At 36.0% G+C, this 22042-nt stretch overlaps 1 protein-coding gene across 5 annotated transcripts in view; it reads left to right on the forward strand.

The window, feature by feature from the left end:
• LINGO2 (leucine rich repeat and Ig domain containing 2) overlaps positions 1-22042 on the forward strand; it is a 1139090-nt gene that overhangs the window by 861667 nt on the left and 255381 nt on the right. Inside the window, exon 7 of one of the 5 annotated variants that reach the window (XM_074330289.1) lies at positions 9375-9457. The exons of 3 other annotated variants lie outside the window; for them this stretch is intronic. The gene's annotated coding sequence lies outside the window, so the exon portion shown is untranslated. Of the gene's footprint in view, positions 1-2069; positions 2297-9374; positions 9458-22042 lie in introns of those variants that run through there. One more of the 5 variants, XM_019736293.2, reaches the window with a different exon arrangement.

Below are 22042 nucleotides of genomic sequence, written 5' to 3' on the forward strand. Positions count from 1 at the left end.
GTGAATTCAGGAAAACGTCAGAGAGTTGTTAGGGAGGCAGCTCTAGGGAGGAGACATGCGTGTTGAAACCTGAATTTTGAGAAGGAAATAACCATATGAAGATATGGGGAATTTAGCAACTGCAAACACTCTGGAGCAGGAATACGCCTGGCACGTTCATAGAGAAGAAAGAAAGATGGAGATCCGTGAAGAAAAGCTACAGCTGGAGAGTTTGGAGGCCATGCTTTAATATCTGGTGACATGGGGAGAGAAAGAAGTAAGGATGCAGGAAAGTTCGTCCTTGATTGCATTTGTGTTGAGCTGGCATCAGCCCTTGCTGTACTTGGCAGGTGTTTAGAGCAGATTCTGATGGAGTGTTCTGGAATGGTGGTTCTCAGATGTCAGTGTGCTTAGAAATTATTTGGGCATTCTGTGAAAATGCAGATTCTGATTCAAAGGCTTGAGGTGGGGTCTTCTACTCTACCATCTAAGGAAGTCTTGACTCATGCTGATGCTGCCAGCCGAGGAGCACCCTGAGAAGGAAGGTCAGGGCCTTCTCTGGAGACCCTTGTCTCATCTCCAACTCCCCTCACTACTTAAGGCATCAGAATGGGTATAGCCAGGGTTTACTTTATTTCTACTTCACCATTCAAAGTACCACAGGAAGGCTTTTTCTTGGTCTATTTATCAGCCCACCTGAAACCACTAAGATCTCCTTAGAGGGCTGGTTCTTGGTAGATTTTAAAATAGTAGGAGGAATTTAAATCACCTTCCCTCCAAATGTCTTTAATTTAACACTTTGAGGTTATTCTATTGCATGCCACTTACAAATTCTATGTTGTCTCTGAGGAAGACTAATGATTGTTAACTGAAAATGCCCAGTTTTTTACTTACTTATTTACAAAGCTATATTTTCTTCATTGGGAACTCTTTAGGTTGCACCATACAGACACTGAAAGTATTTGTTCCACTATCAATATGGAAAATTCTTTCTAAATTATGTTACATAATTTAAAAATAATTTCTTAGCAATAAAAAAAGGCAGTTGTAAGTGCATGTATATAAAGGTGGCGATTTGACTAAACCATTTCCTAAGCAAACTAGGAACAATCACAAACAATTATTTTCCCTTCTGTGATTAATCAACTTAGAAGTCCTAAGTATTATTTTATTTATTTTTGTTTGTTTGTTTGTTTGTTACTATTTCCTACAAATACAGAGCAAGACCTGTAAGTTAAGAGGTTTATGTTGTTGAATTGTAAGAATACCACATGAATTTATAGGTTGCTTAATAACTGGTGATGGGGAATAATGGTCACAGGCTTCTAATGATCCTACCTTAATATTTTCATTTTAGGAGAGTATATTCTTTAAGAGCAACAGGTTTCAGATATTAATGGGCAATGTCTGCTCAGTTTGTAGAGAATAATGTCTACAGAATGTCTAATTACAGAATGTCTACGATACCTGTGAACTTCGATAAGTTGGTTAGGCCCTTCTGAAACTCTGAACCTCAAACTCTTCATCTATAAAGTCTGGGTTATAGCAGTGCCTCATGAGGTTTATAACAATTAAATAGGATACGCATGTAAATTGTAAGTGTGGCGTCTGGTGCACTTTAAGCTTCCAATAGATGTTAGGCATTAACATAAGTAGTGATTGCTAGTTATTATTTTCCCAACAAGAACAAATCCAATTTAGGAAGAACTAGTTAACAGACTTCAAAACATATTCGTGATCTGAAGCTCACGTACCAGCTGCTAATTTGCTTGTTTATTTCATTTGATTTTTCTTAGCTGCACATAAGGGAGGTGGGTGGCAGAAGCTTAATTTATTTGTCCCTTTTTTTGAAAATGTGGGTTTTGGCTCTCACACTATTTTGAGGCATGGCCTGGCGGTGGCACTGGGGATGTGCACACTTTAGGGAGGTAGGAGGGTTTTGTAGCTCTCACAGTGGCTGGCTCTAGCGTCTTTCTTTCCCCAAATGATCATTATAGGTGCTACATTGCCAGTGCCACCAGCCAAAGGCCTCTCCTCCCACAGACCTGGAAACACATTAAAAGAGCCATGATTCATGGGCTACAACTTTCTCAGCTGCTTGGTACAAGCACTGATAGGCTCAGCTCCCATGTTTTCATCACCCACAGGCTGGCTGAAGGGGAAGGGCTCTTTGGTTTTCAAATAAAGTGCTTTTCGACGATAACTGAGAACAGCTGAGAGATATGTGGAGAGGTTAGAATGTCGTTCCTGTTTCTTGGCTGCAGCCAGTGGAAAGGATGGTCTGGGGTGACACCACGGTATCTTCAGATCCTTAGAGGTATGGCATTCGAAGTACTTCCAAATATTTTCAAACTCTCAGAGAGTTCCTGCATTTCATCCGTTGTATTCAGAAAATTTCTCTAGCAGCACTTACCTCATTGTGTTACTTTTGTTGTGGTCATTATTGGCCTGCCTGTCTCCTGGGGACTGTGTGCTTAGTTGAGGGCAAGTCTTCTGCCTTTTTAATCATGGGATCTCCATCCCTGAGCTCTGTGCCAGGTAGACAATAAGAGCTTAAATAGCAATTGTTGGTCACGTGGATGGATGGATTGGTGAATGGGTGATGAATGGATGAATGGCTACACTGATGAAATTGGGGAAAAGAAAATGCTGTGGGACAATGCATTGTGGTACTCATGGAAATACTCTTTAATTATCAAATGGACATTTGGTGAAAGGAATTATTGATTAAAAGGACAGTTCTGAGGTTCAGAAAACTTATTTTGCTGTCGAACTCAAGGTCATAATACTAAGCTTCTCAGCAGCTATTTTGTCCTGAAAACCCCCAAGTAACTTTGGAGAGAATTTGTCTTTAAAAATATAAGTGAATGTCTATGACAGACATGACATTTTAAATTAAAATTAAAACAGATTTTGTTTACTTAAAGGTATGGTATATTAAATTTGTAGGAGATTTACACAGACTGAAAGATTAATGTTCCATTGAGAAAGAGTGATAGAAGTTCATCCATGCATCCATTGAACAGTGTTTGTGGTAGACCCACTTGGTACTGGATGCAATGGATGCAGAGATGAATCAATGCTCATCTTAATGTTCTGTGTTCTCACAGTTAATCAAAAAGTAGACATGAATGTAAGTAATTGTGGTGGCAGGAAAATAGAATTAATATCATGTCACAATGAAAACACAAGAGAGAGACTTGTTTAATCCTGCTCAGAAAAATCTAGAAAGGAGAAAAAATTGACGTCTGAACTGGAACTTTAAGGATATATGGGTGTTTACAATACTAGGAAGGAAAAAGAGGTTGTACATGTATAGAGATAGAAGGGCTGGGACGAACACAGTGCATTCTGGGAAATGCAAATATTTCTGTGTATCCATTACATTGGGCTGTAGATGAGGGAAGTGAGTAGTCAAGATCAGAGAGACAAGTGGAGAAAATCACTCAGGACTTGTACACTGAACAATGGATTCAAAATTTATACCTTCATGTAGGTTATACATAACTGAAGAATGTAGTAATGAGAGCTAATTGCCTTTCCAAATATTGAGGTGTAATGCCTAAAGAGTGTATTGCAGTTCTGCTTTGACAGGTGGGAAAATATGTGTTCAGTAGTTATGCAGTCTTGACCTCATGTACTTTTAATTATTTTGATAAATGCAATTGATTTAACACATACTATGTGATTTCACTTTATACCCATGTGTTAATTTGATATATATCATTTTAAAAATCAGGAAAACATCCTAGAAAAAAAATATCACTATGGTTTTATTTTAGGCAACATGAAGAATCTTGTTATTCTCAAAATGGACTCATTGATAAGGTCAGGAACAAAATCTAAGACCCCTGATTTCCTGAACATTGACTTTCTTATGAGATCACCCAGCTCAATAAATGAAATATCCTGCAAACCTGGAAGGTGGGGCTTTATCTTCTTAGTTATGTCATGCAAACACTCTTCTAAGGCTATATGTCACCCAGTTCTCCTGCATGACTTTGAGTATCTGTCTTATAAGCGTTTCCATTCTTTACCTCATATAACTTCACAGGTTAATCTTTGTGCAATTTAGTTTAAAATTGTATTTATCTTTAGTCAGATAAATGATTAACCAGATATTAGCCTCTTAAAACTCAGTTTACCCAGTGTGTCATTGCACTAAATGAATTACTACAAAAATTCAAGAGCACGTCTTCAAGCTGCCTGGATTTGTTTGCTATCTGCTTGACCTCTGTTTTACAGTAGCTGTATGCAAAGCACTGTGTGTTTGTATGGGGGGGGGGGTGCACAAATAACACTGATATTGACAAACACTCATGGTAAACACTGTGTTGCAAGGCATTAGTCTGAGTGTTTTTATAATATTAACACATGTAGTCCTTGTCTGTACATTGGGTACCTTTTTAATCCTCATTGTATCAATGAGAAAACTGAAGCTTGGAGACATTAATAAGTAACTTGCTCAGATGATGAGCCAGAGCCAAGAAATGGAGGACCCAAGAATTGAACTTGTGTTATCTGTGTCTAGAGCCCGTGCTCTTAGACACCGTAGTAGACTCTTGCCCTGGAAGGAACTGGGACTTCCTGGAACCCACAGTGAGAGGATAGGTCATGTAGCCATTTGGGAACTACTTCAGGAATTCAGAGTAGGACGAGAGTTCCTCTCTGAGGTGATCTAAAGGGTTCATAAAAGAGAATGCATTATAACTAGGCCTCAAGAATTGGTGGAATTTTGTCAGGTGGAGGTTAAGATAACACTGAATATGAAGAATTGCAATCAGCAAAGGCACCGAGATGGAAGAGCACAAATTTAGACGCATGCATCAATTTGTCAGGGGTGGAGTGGCAAGTCCTTGTAAAAGGGCAGAGGGAAAATTATTAGAAGGGAAGTTGTAGAAAATTCTAGAGAACCTTAAAGTCCAGATAAAAGAGTTTGAAATTCATTCTGCACGTGAAGGCTTACAATTTGAAATTTTATTGATTTATTTGTTTATGTATGTATTTATTTATGCAAAAGAGTTAAATGAGGGAAGATGAATTGGGCAGCTATGAGTAGGATTGATTAGATAGAGTGGGAAAGATTTGAAAGGAAAAAAAGGATTGTATTTAAATAAATTTAAACAACTTCCACAGGAACAGCAAAACAAAATTAAAAAAAGAAAAAAGCACAAAACAAAACAGAGACTTCTGAAGTATCTTAACTCTGAACTGAAAACTGAGATGATCTGTACCTTTGCAAGAGCAGATGAGTCATGATTATGAAGGTAACATCGCCCACCCTGTACAAACAGGACTTCCTGCACTATCTGAAAATCTGGAAGAAGAGTTCATTCTTCAATTCCTCCTCGCACTCAGAAGCCATGAGTAATACAGTTCTTTAACTTTTCCTCTGTACTTTGGTGACAGATTTGGCCATGATAGATGTACAGAGGGGCATGGTTAGTGCATTATTTTCAGGTGTCTGTGGCTGTCCTGTGGTCTGGAGTAATGACGTATGTGCTGCACTGAGATGGGTATTAATCACAATCGTAGTTTACTCATTCAGGACCAGGAATGACTGAGCCGGGAGAAGGGCCACAGGCAGTAATAGATTTTCTTACCTAAGGCCCTGTAGTTTCTGAAGAGGCAGAAAGCAAGGATCTGAACCTAGTTTGGGTTTCAGCTTTCTGCTTGGACGACCTGTGCATCAGGGACCACAGGCATGCATATATCAAGAGAAGATGAGAGGGACCCCACGAGATGAACATCTGAAGAGAACTCTGAGGTACAGTTCTACCTCAGCTCTCTGTTCATTGGACTTGACATTATAGGGCATCTAACCAAATGTACATTTTCTAGGAAGGTGAGTTTTGAGAGAGATCTGGAAGATTCCAGGTTAGCTCCATAAATAGCAGGATCTGTGTGGCCTTGTCTCGCTATTAGGTGGGTCACAATTAGTTGCATCAGAGGAAATGGCAGGAAAGTCGTTCTGGAAGTTGTAACCTTTTTGTAGTAATCTGAGTGAAATTGATTCTTTGTGTAGCATTTTACTGTTTGTGTGATGTGCTGCATTTAAATGATAACCTTCATACAATGCCCCAAAGTAAATCATCCTCTGGGGGTATTTCATCAAGCTGGGCCTTTTGGGTGATCTTGGTGCCTCATTTCACTCAAGGGGAAGCTTTAACAAGTGAGAACTTAGGAAGCATCTTGAAATGATACGTAAATGGTGGATATGTTAAAGAAAAAAACAGATTAAGTGTTATTAAACTACATCCAGTTTTAAAACTATTATTAAATCATTCAAATATGAGAATGTAAACCAGTGACGGAGAATGACTTATGCTTCTCATCTTCAAACTCCATTATGATCAATTCACATGTTGACCCCTCTTTCCACTTTGAACGTGCCTATGGGTTCAATCACTTTGTAAGGAATAGGATTTTTCATGAGCCGATAGGCTAAGACTTTAAGCTTAACCAAATGATATTATTGTCAGTTACAACAGGTTACTTCAGGTGCTCTGAGAGAGGTGCTAATAAGACCAACATTTTGGTTTGGGTACATCTATCATTTCACTTATTTATTTGTTTATTGTTTTGTCTTTTTTTTTTAATATTTTGAAATAATCTGAAACAGATGAGTTTAAAGAATTGCACAAAAAGTTTCTGAATCCACTCTTGTTAACGTTTTGCTATATTTGCTTTATAATTCTCTATTTATTACATATTTTTCCAGAACAATTTGAGAGTGGATCGCATAATCCATGCCCATTTACCCGTCAGTACCTTCAGTATGTATTTCCTAAAAGCAAGAATATTCTCTTACAAAAATGTATTAAGGGTGATACTTTACAGTCCATGTTGAATTTGGCATTTGTCCCAGTTATATTATTTATGTGGATAAATATGAAAGTCTAGGATCCAGGCATTACATTTACTGTATTAGAACGCTAACAGTGGCTATAGGGAGACAATTTTCAATAATGTTTGGAGTCAGATTTGAGTGCCTTTTTATACTCAGAAGAGGTATCCCTATGAAGTAATGTGTCATCAGTCAGGGTTCTCCAATAGGGGATATATATAAGCCAATAGGGGATATATATAACATATGTATATATAATATATTATATATGTATATAACACATATGTATTAATACATGAAAATGGTAATGATGATAATGATTCAAATATTGTTGTGATCACAATGGAAATGCCATGAGCTTTCTTAGAAACTTGTGATGTCACTAGTCCTGGTGGAATTTAAGCACATTTGGGAAAAACAATAAGATGGAATTTATCTTTGCCTAAAAGATTCTAAATCCCTTCCGATTCATATCTACATGTATATCTATATCTGTATCTATATCTGCACCTATACCTATACCTATACCTATACCAATACCTATCTGTATCTACATCTATATTTCTGTCTATATGAGAGAGAAGCAAGGCAAGTTGAAAACCAGTAGGGCAGGCCAGCAGGCTATACACTGTGCCAGGAGTTGATGCAACTGTAGTCTTGAGTCTGAGATCTGCAGGGCAGGCCACTAGGCCTGAAACACAGCAGGAGCTGACGCTGCAATCTTGAGGCACAATTTCTTCTTCTAGGAAACCTCAGTTTTTGCTCTTAAGGCCTTCCAACTGCTTGGATGAGATCCTTCCGCATTATTGAGGGTAATCAAAGTCAACTGACTGTAGATATTAGCCACATCTACAAAATAGCTTCACAGCAACACCTAAGTTTGTGTTCAGTTTCATAACTGGTCTAGCCAAGTTAACTCAGGGAACTATCAGAATTAAACATCATCATCTCTATTTTATACATGAGGAGTCCAAGACTTAGCACCACTGTTTTCACGTAAATTACTATTACGTAAATATAAACTTTATAGATCCAAATGAGTCTTTTGCATCCTTATACTTGAATTCCAAGGATGATTTCGTGGTTCATGTTTTTTATTTCACTATGCATGGCTGAGACTACCCAGTGTGTCCCACGCCGAAAGCCTGTGCTTCTTCCATGGCACCCCTATTGCCCAACGTCCGCATGGGATGATTTAGGAAGTGGTCAGTTTCCAGTCACTGATGATATGCAGACAAAGGCTAAATGGTCAGCTAGAAAGAATGTTCCAGAAATGAGTCAAGCCTTATATAAAAGCTTGAGCTACAGGATTTTAAATATTCCATTTGCCTTTATAAATCTATAGTAAATTTTTAAAATGTGTTTTGAGTTTTCTCTTATTGAAATATAACATTTTTATGCACAGACACCTTGATGTTAAATTAGTATATCTAATCATAGACAGGGAAATTATACCCCCTTTTTCTTTCTTAGAGCCTACATTATTTAGAGTTTTCAAACAGCATTTCACACTAGTGCTACTATATGGCAGATCTATTAAAAAGTCTCAGAGGAAAAATATGAGACTTTATAGAAAACCTGTGCTTCTCAAAATCAATTGTAAATTACTATTACATAAATATAAACTTTATATATCCAAAGGAGCCATTAATTAATTTAATTCCAAGGGTGATTTCATGGTTCGTTTTTTTTTCTTTATTTACTTCACAGACAGTAGAACTGTAAGCAGAGCCCATGGTTTCTCTTGACAGTTATTCCCAACATCAAAAAAAGTTTCATCCTGTGCAGAGTATTTTAAATAATAAATAAAGATTGTAGAAGTAATATTCACTAAGCATTATTAGTCAAGTACCTTGCTAAGTAGTTTATAAGCATTATCTTAGCTATTCTTCATAGCAAGTCAAACAAGCAAGTACTATTTTGCTTCTATTTAAAAAAAAAAAAAAGAAAGAAAAACAAAATAGCAGGTACAGGATGATTAAATTATCCTAAAAGTAAGATCTTACCCAGATGATGTGCAGGTGGATATTTTGTTTTCTAAATTTTGCATGGTATCTTAACATAAATAGGTTTATTTTATATATAATTCAAATTGTCCTTTAAAATCTGAGCATTCATATTTCAACAGTGATAGAGTGAAGCAATTAAGTGCCTTGTTCACCAGCACTTAATAATTCCCAGCAGGACAGTTGCCAAATTAGAAAATTAATTTGTGACCTTTTAACACCCAGTCCAAAGTGTACCCATTAAACTATATCTTCTAATAATAAAACACATTGTTACAGTAACAACTTAACATATGAAATTTTCCATTGCTTAGTAAATATTAATTTTCTATACTGCAGTCTACAATTACCATCACTGGGCAATTGCATCGTTCTTTGCTTGAGTAACATGTTGTCATCTAAGACAGGTTAGTTTTGGGGTTGTTTTCACCTAGTAAAAAGTAAAAGACAACTCTTTAGTCTGATTAAGAAATTTGAAACCTAAAGTAGTATTATTAGGAACATAGAAAGGACTACATGTCCAGATTTTGTTTTTTTTTCAGATTTGACTATAGTGAGATTTTGTGGATACAAATCTCCTATGTATCAGAGGGAATTCCTGTTGGATTCAAATTCAAGAACAGAGGTAATGAATCAAATATTATAAATATGACGGAAACGCCATGAGCTTTCTTCGTAACTTGTGATGTCATTATTCCTGGTAGGAATTAAGCATGGTTGGAAAAAATAGTAAAATATAATTATCTTCGCCTAGAAGATTTTAAAATTCCTTCTGGCTCAAACAGTTTTTAATTCGGTTGGTCTTCGTTTTTATGTAACACCGTAGAAAGGACTCCCCTTATTATGCTTGCCATTGTGAACATGCATAATTCCCATTTTATAAATTACTATGTTATACAGGGATCAAATTATATGAAATTGTATCTATTTTTACAGAATAACCTAATCTTGTGTAGTTCTAGAGGTATATATAACGGAGCATTAAGGAGTGCCAATGATAAAGCAGTTAGGTCTAAGGTAACTTGTTACGTATTTACCTGTATGCTACTCATATCAGGTTATTAAATTCTTAAACAACCAGACCGAAGATTTCTGATGGTGACATAGGATTTTTGACAGTGTCTCAATTCTGCCGAGAGAGCATTCAACATGGAAGTTATCATATCATGGAATACCTAGTCGGTTTATAAAACCTAAACCATCAACTGCATTGCAGTAGAAGAATGTAAGACTAAGGGAAAAGCTACCCTGAAGTAAGGCATCAGTTATTTCCAGAGGTGCCGTTATATAAGTAAAGAAACAAATAAATACATCTCTACCAGAGCTTATAGGTATAGATCTGGCCAAAGAGAGAGAACTCTCTGGGGCAGATTTCATTGAATATATGTTTCTACCACCAAGATCTGAACCTGTGTGCCTCTCTCAGGTCCACACCCTGATATGATGGAACACAACTACTAGTGGCAGCAAAGCATGTCCGCCTTCAAAGAGTTTGTCTCACAAGACTGAATGTCCAGGTTCAACTGTGATAAGACACTGTTCTTAAAGTAAATCTGAGTATCTTACACAGAGAGTCTAAGAAATCTCTCAAGTTTGCATTAAACGTTCTAATTCAGGTTAATTCAAATATATGGTTCTAATTCAGGGTAATTCAAATACATGGTGACAAGGAGACTAGACTTCGGGTGATGAGCACACAATGGAATATAAGGGTGATGTATTATTGAACTTTATACTTGAAACCTATATAATATTAACCAATGTCACCCCAGTAAATTTAATTTAAAAAAACATGCAAAAAATCCAATTAGTTCTTCAAATTAAAAAAAAAAGTTCTGTTTCAGTCACCATTCTGACACAGATCACAATAGGATTTGGAAAAATATAGAACAGAGAAAAGCTTTAGCAGATGATAGAGACATTTTCAATAATAGTTCCCTTAGGCAGTTCAGCCCGAGTGCTTCACCAATTCCCAAGTTAAAAACATAATTTATGTGTGTATATATAAAAATGCCGTCTGATCCATCTCTGAATAGTCCATGTAGCATTCATATTTGTGATTATACATACTTTCATTTTTTAGGACAGTTAACACATTCATTATTTGTTGGGGTTTTCACTATCCACTTCCTGAGCTTATGGAGTCTGAAGTATTTTTAGGTCAGGTCCATCCTACCTCTGTGTAAGTTCATCCTACCGCAGCTCATTCTTGCTCTTATAGGTGCCTGGGGCTTCTTAAAAATGGGGTGCCCACAAGAGACATTATTGCTGGCATCCTGCTAATATTTATGGAAAAGACAGTCATAATTTTGAATTTATGATATGGTGGTCACTGGTGCAGAGGGGAAGGGCCAACTTTTCGGATTCAGGAAAATGAGTCTTGATCTAATTGGAGCAGGTGGTTGCTACATTTTAATTGAGCTACCATTTGGCTTCTAGACTTTCAGGTAACATCTTGTTTTGGGTTCTTTTTGAGTTTCTCTCACTAGTCTTTCTCTTCTTGAACAATTCCCCTTGGAATTTTAGGACTGATTTATACCCTTTCCCACCCCATCTATCTCTAGTGGACTCCTTTTCATCTAATGAAATGCTTTTTCTCTTTGTTTCCTTCAGTAAATCAGTCTCTCTCTCTCTCCCTCCTTCTCCCTTTCTTTCTGTACTTCTCTCCCCCTCCCTTTATCCCTTCTCTCTCAAAACCTTTTCTTTCCCCAGTAGACCTTATGTGGCTCCCAGATCCAGATTCCAAAGTTAGAGCCAGCAAAATTATCATTCTGTCTCATGTAGGACTTGGGAGAAATCAATCTCCAAACTTTCCAGGAAGTTAAGGGAAATATTTTCATGTTCTTCTTCTAGTACCACATAGAAAAAGAAGAAAAATAAAATAATTAGGGCTTTCAATTAAAAGAGCTTGAGTGTGTGTGTGTGTGTGTGTGTGTGTGTGATGTCTTACCACAATCATATATTTTGGTTCAAGTTAATCTCAGCTAATTCTTAGTTTATCCTCATTAAGTCCCAAGTTGAGGAACTTCTGTAGGTATTATAAAAGAGAAATTGTGCATATTCTAAGTGACAGATGAAGTCAGGATTCTGGTACTAAGTCTAGGAACATCAGGCAAGAGCCTGAACAAAGCCTTTTCTCATCAGGGTGTGCGATGCATTGCACGTGTATACAGACTAATTCTGGAAAGGGTAAAAATGGTAAATAATAAAATAAAAACAAAACCCATACACATCTGCCAGAAAGACAAATAAAGGTGATATGGGACCAATCCTCCTGTGATTTTCTTGCCTTAAGACTTACATTTCTTAACTTATAAAATATTCACTGCACTGTTTGAAAAGTCAAAACCGTGGATGCCTGGGCTTCCAGGCTTCAGAACACAAGCAATTCCTCTTGGATGTGATTTATACACATTGTATAAGCTTTGGTATGGTTGGCAAGTCAGTGAACATAGAGATAAGAAGGGGAAAAAAGAATACCCCAATGACTATCAGAAATGTTCCGTGTTGTAGTTCACAGCTTCTGTCAGGCTGTAGAATTCAGAGTTATTTCTAAACCTCTCTGAAAAAGCTCTCTGGTGATATAGCTGTTCATCTCAACAGACTGAGAAAAAAATCTTAGGAGATATTTTTAATGAAGCGTACATAAGAAGGCTAAATTGAACAGAATATTAAAGGAAGAGCTGCACATTTCTAATGATCTTAGACGTGTGTGTATGTTTTCAATAACTTTTAGGATAGCACAGTTTTCTGTAATGGACTTTTAACATATTTGTATGAAATGTAGGACGGGAAAAATAATTTTCCTTCTACCATCCTTAGTTCTTATGGTCGGTCTGACAATGAAATAGTTTAACAGGACAAAATAACCAAATTTATTAGATATGTACATACAGGGGTTCCATAAGAATATAGGACCAAGGACAGTTCTGGCAGTTAAGGCTTGTATGTCACCTTGAGCTAAAGAGAAAAGAGAAATTGTAGTTTGGATTTTCCAAGGGGAGGAAGTCAATTCATATGGAGATGGAGAAGCAAATATTTGGTAAACAAATGTTTGCTGGTCCATCTTTAACAATGGGACACAGAGAGAACTTTGGTTGAAGGGCCTGGCTAGATTCCTTGCAGCCTATCACACCTAGTTCCTAAACTATAGTGATCTACGATGATAGCTCCCTTCCTGGAGCAGGTCCTCTATCTGAATTCTTGAGGGAAGGTTAAAGGTTTATCCTGAATCTTTTGTTCCTTAAAAATAACAAGGTTAAAATAATCAGTATCTTAAAAAAGGCATATATTGGGGTGGCAAACTCAGATCCCCCTCAACAAAAGGTGTCGGTTAAATTTTAGATATTGTGTGTTTATTTCAACAGTTCTATATTTATGCCTCAGTCCTCACCCTTGGAAAAAATAAGGTAAGAGTCATAAGAGTGATTCCTCTCTTAAGATGGAAAAGAGATATTTTTTTCTTTTCTTATAACCCTTAGTTAGAAATATATTTTTCAGGAAGCATTTTTATTACAGTGAACATATCAACTTTATTCAATATCTTCATAGCCTTTGTATTTGTGAAGTGCTTTAAAATGAGTTTGATTAGACACATACTCCATCATCTAAAAAAAGAATCAATGTGGGGAATCCATCTTTCCCACTTGACAGATAACATAGATACATCGTCATAAGGGTGTATTTGTTTAGGAAAGAGATTAAGTTACCTGTTCAAGTTGGTCTTCCAAGTTAATGGAAGACAAAAAAATAGAACTTGTTATTCTGTAGCTTCTAGTGTATCACTGTGGTTGTTTGGCTTTGTGTCTGCTTTCTACACATTAATCAACGACACCATAATTTTCAGGATTGACAATCACACATCAATAATTCATTCTTCAATGTAAGTACATAAAAGGATTAATGTTACATGGGCTCTACAATATAGAGAAGAAAAGGTCACTAAATGATGTATTAAAACAACCGTGATAACAGACCAACAAATTAAACCTAACAGGAGAGATCAGCATTTGTTGGATAAACCTAATAAAATCTTATACTTTATTGATGATGCTCCTCCACTGGGCAGAAATAGCTCTAGGCCAAGATAGTAAGACAATAAATAAGGATCAGAGAGAGTTGCTGAAACACATGTGGAAATCAAATAGCTGAAAGTAAAACTGTAAGTACAAATATCAATAGATATATCATTGCCAAAACATTATCTTACATTTGAAATTTTCTGTTACTGACTTGTAAGGAAACCAAGATTTTCTTTCTAAACTCTGAATTAGAGACTCCCAGTAGTCATAATTATAGTGATTCTCCAGGAGATCATTTTCACTAAAGACATCTTTTAAATCACAAAGGGTTCTTTCTCTTTTAATGACAACTCCCCTGCAGACTAGAATGGTCTCCTGTCTTGATGAATTCTTTTAAAAGTCCAATGAACATATAAATGTATAAACATATGACTGATACAGACCAAATGGTAGCTTTTAAAAAAGGCTCTTTAAAGATTTTGTTTTATATGAGGTCAGACAATTAAGTTCGCGAACTCATCCTAGAAAATGTGCTACATACCTCGTTGCTGAATATCACTACAGTCACCTTTGAAGTACTCCCCTTGGGAAGCTACGCACTGATGCCAGTGCCTAGTCCACCCTTCAAAGCAATTTTGGAACTCTTTTTCAGGAATGGCCATCAGAGCTGTCATCGTATTACCCTTGATGTCTGAATATTCTCAAAATGTCTTATTTTCAGTATTTCCTTTACATTTGGGCAAAGAAAGAAGTCATTGGGGGCCAGATCAGGTGAGTAGGGAGGGTGTTCCAATACAGTTATTTTTTTACTGGCTAAAAACTCCCTCACAGACAGTGCTGTGGCAACTGCTGCATTGTCGTGGTACAAGAGCCATGAATTGTTGGTGAAAAGTTCAGATTGTCTAACTTTTTCATGCAGCCTTTTCAGCACTTCCAAATAGTAAACTTGGTGAACTGTTTGTCCAGTTGGTACAAATTAATAATGCATAATCCCTCTGATATCAAAAAAAGGTTAGCAACAGCGGTGCAACAAGTTCATGAACTTAATTGCCAGACCTCATATTTAATGTGCATTGAGTTTAAAAGCCTGAGACAGGCTTTACGTTATTTTGAAATTTAAGATAAAAATAAACTCTACTTTCAGACTTCCAATCCAGGAAACTGTACAAAGATAAGGATAAAGATATTTCCATAAAAATATTGATTGCAAAATTTATTTCACAGCAAAAAAAAAATAAAAAAATTAAAACAACCTGAAAATCCAGCATGGGGATTGAGTACATACAAGATAATACTTTGTATGACGGAATAATATGCAGCCATTAACAATTAATATTATGAATAATTTTAATGACCCAGAAAGATATTTCTTTTGATAAAGGAAAAAAAAATAGAAAAAAAGAACAAAAATTATTCACAGCAGGATATTTTATACCTTTCCATTTTCTACATATTTATCTAAAAATTCTGGAAGGAAATATACCAAAATACCAAAGTTTTCCAAAAATTTTATGTGAAGTGTTTATTTTACTTTTATACTTTTCTGTATGTTCCAAATTTTCTACAATAAGAATAAAATATTGCCTTTCAGTCTAAAACAATTAAAATTTTTTACTTTTTATTGTAATTGTAATGAATTGTTTCAGTTTCTCAACTATGTAAATATTGCTCTTTGGTGCTTGCTGTTCTCTGGAATGTTTTTTTTCCCCTTCTCCTGGCTGGCTGCTTTATATTATTTTATGTCTGTGCTCAAACATTACTTTCTCAGTGAAACTATGGAATGTACCATGCCCCTATCAATCTTATCCCATTATCTTGTTTCATTTTCTGCATGGCACTATTTGAAATTATATTATAAATCTATTACTTAATCTAATTATTTGTTTAATTTCTGACTATTGTATTAGTAAACAAAGCTGTCAGGGCAACAGAAACCTTGCCTGTCTTATCTAATTTTAAGTCCCCAGGTCCTAGAACCCTTTATGGCATAAAGAAAACACCAAATTCGTATTTGTTAAATAAAGAGAAGTACTCTTAAAAATTAAATCAAAAGTTCAGGTATATTGAGAATAAAGGAACTAACATGAACCTGCCATGTTTTGGAAATGGGTAGGGTGAAGTGCATTTTGTTTATGAAAGGGAATGTGAGCATTAAGAAACCAAAAACAGAAAAATGAAGCAAGGGGTGAGGATAGCTTATAAAATGAAAACCAAGAAGTCTCTTCAGGTGGGGCTGGGTCACAGATCTGTCTCTAAATCAGGGGTTAATACCTTTCTGTGTTGGATTATAGACCCCTTTGAAGATCTAATAAAAGATCTGAAACATGCCCTCAGAAAAATGCAGATGCGTATCTGATCATGCACATTTTTGTTCACAGTTTCTGTAGATTTGCGTATCATTCTAAGGGTGCAAGGAGTACACAGTAAAAGCTACTGCTCTGTTCTAGCTGGAAAGCATGATAAGTGATAACATTTGTAATCCATTGAGATAAAAATTTTTCTCAGGACGTTGAAATTTTGTCTAAGAAAACAGCAGAAGTCCAACTTTTGCCTTTTGTAGAGAGAGCAGATTGCATATACGATCACATTTAGTTATTATTACCTACAGACTTGGAAATGAGATGCAAAGTCAAGGAACTTGCCAAATTGGAGAACCAGCACAGAATTTTTTTCAGCTTTAAAAAAAGTTTATTTAATTTTAACTACTTTGCCATTATTTATCTATTTATGACAAATTTATCCTTTGATTCTGTAAAGCTATGTGATTTCCTTTCAATATGTCCAATGTTTTTAATTAGTTTCAGGTGTACAAAGCTACATACTAGGTAGACCTTTACACCCCTGACAAAGTGATAACCCATCCAATCTACCCGTCTAACATCGTGTATAACTGTTGCAGTACCATTGTCTATATTCCCTATGCTATACTCTGCATCCCGTGACCATATATATACATATATATGTATATATATATATATATATATATATATATATATATATTATAGTTCATATTCAATATTATTCTACGTCAGCACAGAATTTCATGTAAAGCTAAGTCAAAGGTGAATGTTTATCTCACTACATTCAGCAGGTCAATAAGAGTTTCATGGGAGAGATGGTGTCTGAGCTATATAACTTGAAGGATAGTCATAATAATAAAATAATAATGTTTATCAAATGCATTCCAAATATGAGACATTCTACTAAATACTTTACACACATCATATTTTAATATCCTCACAATAATTCTAATTTATGGGAAAAGTAACTGAGAATTCGAGTGCTTTAGAACTTGCCTCGGGATATTTACCTAATAAGTGGTAGAGCGGAGTTTCAACGCAAGGAAAATGGCTCATGTTTGTCATTGTAGAGTACTGCTCTCCACGAGGGTAAGATCTGAATCACAAGAGAAGAGCAAGAATGAGGTTCCCAGTGAGGGGATACTGTAACACCTGTACAGATGTTACTCTAAGTCTAGAAATAGCTAAGTAATTTTGAGTGCTAAGTACAACCAAAAAAAAAATGGATTCCCTTGGGCTGTATATAAATCTATTTTTGCAACCACTTTGACATAAAATGGAGAGGAAGAAGTATCATTTCCCAACATAAATAATGGAGGGCCTCTAATAAATGAAGAACTCTAGTACATTTAGGTTTTACATAAATTTATATATTGGATTTGGTGGTCTTATTGATTGCTTGTGAAATGGTAGTTTTTTGAGTGACAGCCTATGGGGAACTTAATCTTATAGCCAAAATTGTCTTTCAGTAAAAGGACAGCTTCCCTGGCACCTTTATAAATAAGTTAAACGATGGCTATGATAGAAGTGAGCCCTCTCATGGGATTTAAAGTACAGCTAAAAGCTATCAATTGCTACGAACTGTGAGATTTTTTTTTCATTGAGTGTCATGATGATAAATTCTTTGCACTAAATGTGAAATAAATACATATGTGTCTATCCTTCATCTAGGCAGATATATCAAATGCCCTAAAGTAGTCTCTGCTCTGAAAAACTGCATATAGTATATTAAGAAATATTTGAGAGAAAGTAGTTAGGGGCAACCTTTGTGCACATTTTTGTTATTTTTTTAATGCTATTTCATGCCATATTCCAACAATGCAGTGGAAACAGCACCAACATACCAATGTTCTTTCATATGTTCTGACAAATTTTAGAAATAACAGTAGTCTTAATATTAAAGTTAACAATAGGTAAAATATACGAAGCAACTGTGATGTACTAGGAAGTATGCCAAGCCCTTGTATATATTATACTTAATTTACCCAGTTATGCTCTGAGATTAGCCTTTTATAATCCCAGTTTAACAAGTGAGGAAACTGAGACCTCAGACCAGGAGGGGATGTTAGACCCCCAGGCCATCTGGACCCAGATGAGACTGCTTCTAAACTCTGAGATTTTAACTCCTACCATCTTAATCAGTTTTGTCATTTGAATTTGAGAAAAGATTTTCTTTACTTAACATTTATTTAATTTCCAGGAGGAACTACTAAAGCATGGTAACAAAAATATAATGCAAGTAAGAAGAATCATTTAGCTTCTTGCTGAAAATACCTAGAATATACTTACCTCTTGGAATATTTACCTCTTGACTGAGTGAAGGAATAAGAAAGTTTTCTTGCTCACCTACTATGACAGATTATTATAAATTCTAAAATAATTGGATGCACTAGTCTTTGTTTTTAATTTCCACAAGGTCACAGGGCATGCCTGTCATCTCTTTTGTGACATCTCATTGTGTTTAGTACAGTGTCCTGTGGAGTTAAGTGGTCAAAAACTGCAGGTTGACAGACTTTCTCATTGGGCACCTGTCAATATCCTACAGCGAGCGCACTTTCAAGATTTAACGAAAGTGTCTTTTCATAAAAAGAGATGTGCATCTGTTCTAATACCCCATGAAAATCAATATATGCCCTATAATGAGTTGAAAACATCTGTTAATTTTTCTCTGCTTTATTTTTCTCACTTGTTTATTGCAGAAAATAATAACTATTTTTTTTAGCATGAGGAAGTTCGATTTGATAATTGCTTTAAAAATACTTGTTGCTTACCTTTCATTTCAACAGGAAGCTTTTAAAAAGTATTGTTCTTCAAATATTGGCTTCTTTCGTTTATTTATTTTGAATCTGGGGAAATTGAGGCTGTCTATTAAGAATACTCTAAATTAATGCCCAGTCTACATTATGACTTGGCTGTATTCATGGTAGTCTCCACACAGGCATAATCAAATACTAGGGTCCCCTCATCTTGCACTATTACTACTCATGATATAACTCTCTTTTTTTAAGTTAAATTTAAAATTTAATTTTAATTAAAATAATTTTTTAATTGAATTTTAAAATTTGGGTGACAATGGTTAGTAAAGTTACATAGGTTTCGAGGGTACAATTCTGTAATACATCATCTATATATCACATTGTGTGAGTCATTTCTTCCATCACCATATGTATATTTGACCCCCTTTGCCCTCTTCTAACTCTCTGTTATTAATTTATTCACTAGTAAAATGTAGGAGTTGAAAGATATCATTTCTAAGGCTTTTATAGTTTAATATTTTCTGATGCTATTATGCTGCATACTATATGCACTATATATATATATATATATATATATATATATATATATATATATATATATATGTATAAAATACAGTATATATTTTCCCAGATTGCTCTGACTTGACTGGATTTTGTCTCAAAATATGACTCATGATTCAAGGTCAGAATAATATTAGCTTAGGGTGAAAATATGATCTGCTGAATTCTTTCAACCATAGTTCCTATTTTAAAATAATTTATATGTTCATTTGTGAATTTGGGCGTTAGGTTTAGGAGTACAATTTAGTGTATTCTAAAAACATTTTTAAATGGTATGCTATTCTCAGAGTAAGATGTTTCCAATATGGTTTTAATTTTTTTTTTTTACTATCATATCTTAACCTCCATTCCATGTATAGAATAATAGTCTCTGTATAAACCACTTCAGATGTTCTTTAGGAACATAAAAAATCCATTTTAAAATTATTATTACAAATGTTTGTTCTTGTTCTGAAAAACATCTATTTCCAGAATATACAAATTCATGATCTCAGAGAGATCTAGAATTCCTGAGTGGAAGGAATCTTGTGGATCATCTATCTAAGTCCACATTTTACAGAAAATAGAGAAACTGAGCCTCAAGGAGATTAAGTGAATTGTCCAAGGTCACATAGCTGTTTAGTGACAGAACTTGTATAAGAATCGACACCTCCTAAATTTCTCTCCAATATTCCTTCCTTCTACTTTCCCAGTGAGAACAATTTCAGATATACAACCTTGCTGTATCTTCTTAAAGAATTGACCTTTTTTTGTTATATAATGTCCCTCTGTCTCTGATTTTTTAAAATTTATCTCTAGCTATTATTAATATACTATGTATTATAGATTGTTATATTGCATATATATTATATACAAATATATAATATATTAATATATGTCAACATATTAATATAGCCATTTTGCTTTCTTGGGGAAATATAATTCAAAATAAAATCTACCAACCCAGAAAAGTTCTCCATAAAGGTAGAAGAGAAAGGAAATAATTCTATCCCTGAATAAGCGTTAAAGCAGAATATGATGCACATCACAGGCCATCCACTGAAGAGAAGGCAAAGACAGAAAGAAGCTATCATGCGGGGTGGTGTCATGCAGGGTCTCTGGTCCTGCTCCCCACATAAAAAAGCAGGACATGGTGAGGGCAAAAAGGAACACCCACAGAGCCATAGATAGGGAAGTCATACCCCTATAGTCTCGCTGGCGGCTGGGTTAGAAACACAGGAAGCAGGAGCCACAGGATCCACAATCCACACTCCACCCTTACTAGCTCAGCCACCATCTTCTTGCTAGCCCCCATTTCCTGCTAGCGTAGCCACAGCAGTTATATTACTGGCCATTGGCTCACTGGTTATAGCTGACAGCCAACTAGCCACAGCTGATGGCCATCCAATCACAGTTTATGGCCATTTACTACCTGAGCCAGCACCTTTCCACGTGAGGCCGAGAGCCTGGAAACTGCACTCCTTGCTCTGTTCCCACAGAAACCCTACCCTTTTTATAGCCAGACAGCTATAATCCATTACATACACATTTTCAGGATAAACGATAACTAATCCTCATGCAAGGGTAGTTAACATCCTTAACTAACCCGGTAACTAGGGTGACTATCTATGTTTACTAATTGCCTTTGTCCAAATGAAAATTAAACTCATATGTTTAGGACGAGGGTTCCTTTTGCCATTACCTGAGAAATTTAGCCTCCTACCCTTCCGTGGAAACTGGGAGATAGGGGTGCTATCTTCTTTGAGGATTATATTTCAAAGAGATGGCTCCCAGGTCCTTGTGGGAAAAAAAAAAGATTCCTGGGTTTTAAAACTGATAACAGGCTTATTTAGCTTTAAGAAGATTTACATATATCTCAAAGGGGCAGAGAAAGAAATCACAATTACAATTTTTAAAGTAAATTCAGAAATGGTGAGAGGAGAAGAAAAGGCTCTTTCCCTTTGTGTATCAGGGAAAAAGTTAATAATTTTCCTTTTAAAATTGTATTTACCCTTACATAGAGAGAGAGTACCTCCTTACTGCCAGGGAGGGATGAAATCCACATTCCGCACTTAGCCTACATTGACACCTGAGGGGGAGAGTTCCTCTTACTGCAAAGTGGGATGGGAGCTCTTGCTTCTCACTTGGTCTCCACTGACAAGATGGCGGGACTGGCCATGTCAACACTGCGTAGTGGTGAAAGTCCTGACTTTTCACTAGTCCCCCTTAGACACTCCCTGAAAGGGGAGCAGGAGGGGTACCTCATTACTGCCAGGTGGAAGTGGAAGTGCAGACTCCCCATTGTGGCCTCCAATAGCACCTCATTACTGACAGGCAGGGATGAAAGTCTCAGCTCCCTACTTGACCTTCTCTGACACTGCTCTTTTGAGGGTGTTGGGGTGCCTCGTACAGTCTTTCAAGGTTGTAAGCCTTGGCTCCCCACTAGCTTTTGGTGGCAGGCGTGAAGGTGGGGGGCCACAGATTTTGGCTGGAGTAGAGCGGTTATTTTCTATGTTTTCTGCCTAGCAAAACTGCTCCTTTCCTGGTCCTTTCACTACAAAGCAGACTTTAGGGGAATGGGTGGGTGCTTTGT

Source organism: Rhinolophus sinicus, linkage group LG04, assembly GCF_036562045.2.
Source record: "Rhinolophus sinicus isolate RSC01 linkage group LG04, ASM3656204v1, whole genome shotgun sequence".
Classification (NCBI taxonomy): domain Eukaryota; kingdom Metazoa; phylum Chordata; class Mammalia; order Chiroptera; family Rhinolophidae; genus Rhinolophus; species Rhinolophus sinicus.